At 38.6% G+C, this 3150-nt stretch overlaps 1 non-coding gene across 1 annotated transcript; it reads right to left on the reverse strand.

Annotated features, from left to right (window-relative positions):
* Nucleotides 1–2210: 2210 nt before the first annotated feature.
* On the reverse strand, nt 2211–2317 carry LOC145123039 (small nucleolar RNA R71). The gene has a single exon (XR_013714919.1). It is a non-coding gene; the product is annotated as a small nucleolar RNA R71 (small nucleolar RNA).
* Between the last annotated feature and the right edge of the window lie 833 nt (nt 2318–3150).

Genomic DNA, 3150 nt, shown 5'->3' on the forward strand with positions numbered 1-3150 from the left:
GAAAGGGACCAAAATTGACAATATTTGGAACATTGGAGACTTGGAGTACAAAAGTTGAAGAAATCCACGGAAATTACCGATGTCACGACGTGAACTAGAAGGCCACGACGTGGCATGAGTCTTCCAGAAGATAAGTACACGCGAAGTAAGAATCCGTGCCCGATAAGGATATCTCTCAAATCACGACGTGAAGAAATCGGTCACGACATGAGCCCGGCAAAATCAGAAAATATAAATTCTCTTGGCCATTACGATTGGAGGAACTTTTGGCTGGTTGGAAGGTTTTCAGAAGACGATTTTTAGCAGAAGAGAAGTTCTGGAAAAAGGGTTTCAACACCAAGGGAGTGAAGGTTCTTAATAAGTTTATTTGTTTGGTACTTATAAACATGTTTATTAATTTGATTTGTGTTTGTTTGATTGTTGCTATGAGTAGCGGAATTTAGCTACTCTTGTTTAGCTAGATGAAGCTTCTGACATATGGATTAGTTTAATTATTAATGGATTTGATTAGTTGGTAAATTGCTTGTGTTTGATTTGTTACAACCTAGCATGTTAATATTTGTTTCTTTAGTTGCTTGAATTCATGTTCTGTGTAGCTTAGTGATTATTGAATTACATGAACTTGAAACCTAGTGATTTAGTGAACATTAAATTGCTAGAGCTAGGATCGACCAAAATCTTAGATAGTAATTGAAGTAAATAAATTTAGCTGTGCTAGAGAACATAAATTATGACCATAATTGTGTTTGCCTAATCTTACATAGCAAATTCATAATCTACAACTTATTCTGTGTTTGATTGTGTGTGACCATACATAGTTTTACATGAATTAGTTTAATATTGGTGAATTTAGACTTAAATTTCTAATACAATAATAACCAACTTGATAATCCATAATTGTTAGCTAACCATAAAGAAGAAGTGGATTCGAACTAAACAAGAGTGTTTTTAGTAATTGGTTGAATTTTGTGACTTAAGTTCATCTGGTCTTGTAAAATCAGGTAAAAAACCCAACTTTGTTCATAATTTAGGTTTATTTAATAGTAGATAGGATAACTAATCAATATCGTTCCCTGAGATCGACACCCGACTATTCTATAATTTTCACTAGGTACACTGCCTAGGTGCAATTAGTTAGTTAAGGTAGTTAGGTTATAAATATTAAAATTAGGTGTAGCTATTTGCACGCATCAAGTTTTTGGTGCCGTTGCCGGGGAGCGGCTTAGTTGATAGTTTATTTATTTGCTCTAGATATATTGATCCTTTTTTGTGGGGTAAAACCTGCAAAAAGTTACTTTTTACAGCTTAGTTTTTTTTACAGTACTAGACTCACGACGTGAGCCTTAAGCTCACGACGTGAGTTCAGTATTTTCTCGTTTTTTTTCGTTTTTCTTTTTTGTTTGCTTTTCTGCGACAACACGAGGTGGTAGCCTTTACCACGTCGTGGTGGCCAGTCAGTAGGAAGTTTTTAAATTAGTTTTTGTTCAGTTTTACGTTTTTAGTTTGTTTATTTTGTAGGAGTTCATGACCAGAGGCTCTAACACACCTTTGGTGCCTCCACTTGAAGATCCAGAGTCAACCCTTCACAAAAAGAAGGATAAGAACGTGAAAGACGATCAAACAACAAAGAAGACACCTTTACAAGAATTCAAGTCAGTGTTCTCAAGGAAGTCGGGGAAGAAACGGAAGAGTCGAGTTCATCTTCAAAGAACAAGAGAAAGGTTGAAAACTTAGATCAAATACCTTTCCCAACCGAATCTGAGTACGACTCCGAGACCGAGTTTGGACTTTATACAAGTGAACCCGAGAACGATCCAAGAAACGAGATGGCAAACATTGAAGAAATGTCAATGGGAGCTTACAAGAAGCGAATTCGAGAAGATGTTGGTCCAGGTTTAGTACAACCAGCGATACCTGCCACTGCCACATTCGAGCTGAAGGGACATATCCTCACTGCACTAAAGGATATCCCATTTTATAGGAAAGATCATGAGGATGAATTTAAGCATCTAGATGAAGTCAACGACATTGCTGACTATTTCAATGTCCCGAATGTTAACGGAGACACCATCTTACTAAGGATGCTACCAGTCACTTTCAAGGGAGCTGCAAAAGACTGGTTGAAAGCACTTCCTCCTGGTACAATCACTACTTGGGCTCAAATGCGTGAGCAATTTCTAGATCAGTTTTGCCCACCTTCCAAGATATCTAAACTCAAGAAGGCAATAGCCAACTTTGAGCAACAGTCGGGGGAGTCACTATACGAAGGTTGGGAGCGCTACAAGGGGTTGTTAAGGAATTGTCCTCAACATGATCTCAATGTTCAACAAGAGATGTCTATTTTCTATGATGGGGTCAATGTAATGACAAGACAACTCCTTGATTCTCAAGGCCCATTGACAAAGAAAAATCCAAGGGAGGTTAAGGAGTTAGTTGAACAATTCGCAAGACACTCTCGTGAGTACCACAACCCAAGACAAGATGGAGCAAAAGGCAGTGGGGGTGCACATTCTGAAGAGATGGCTGCTATAATGGCGATGCTCAATACTATGGACCGGAGATTGACCCAAATGGACCAATCAATTCATGCAATAAGAGTTGGATGTGATAAATGCAGTGGGCCACACTTGACTAAAGATTGCCATTTGGATGATTATGGGAACAAGAAGGCTCAAGTTTGCTACTCAAATGGGGACAAGTATGATGATGATTGGAGGAAGCCAAGGAAGGAGTGGCTGCCTTATGATGAGTACAAGAAACAGAAGGAGGAGAAATTCAGGCAGACTGGCCGGGGTTTTTACTAGAAAGAGCAACCACCAGCTGAGAAGAAAGCTAATTTGGAGTCTATGTTGGTTCGTTTCATGGAAGCTTCAGAGAAGATACATGATGATACTGATGCAGCATTGAAGGATCAAGGAACAATGATGAAAGAACAGCAGACCTTGATGAAAAATCATCAAGCCATGATGATTGACCAGCAAAACTCACTGAGAAATCAGCAAGCCTCCATCAATAACCTTGAAGCTCAACTTGGCCATCTTACAACTTTGGTGAATGAGAAGCTATTTCCTCAAATTCCTGAAAAGAAGACTCAATCCCATGTTATGGCAATTGATACTGAAGAAGAGGAAATCTCTGAGTTTTTAGAAG

Source organism: Lactuca virosa, chromosome 6 (genome assembly GCF_052849685.1).
Source record: "Lactuca virosa cultivar CGN04683 chromosome 6, Lactuca_virosa_CGN04683_v6, whole genome shotgun sequence".
Classification (NCBI taxonomy): domain Eukaryota; kingdom Viridiplantae; phylum Streptophyta; class Magnoliopsida; order Asterales; family Asteraceae; genus Lactuca; species Lactuca virosa.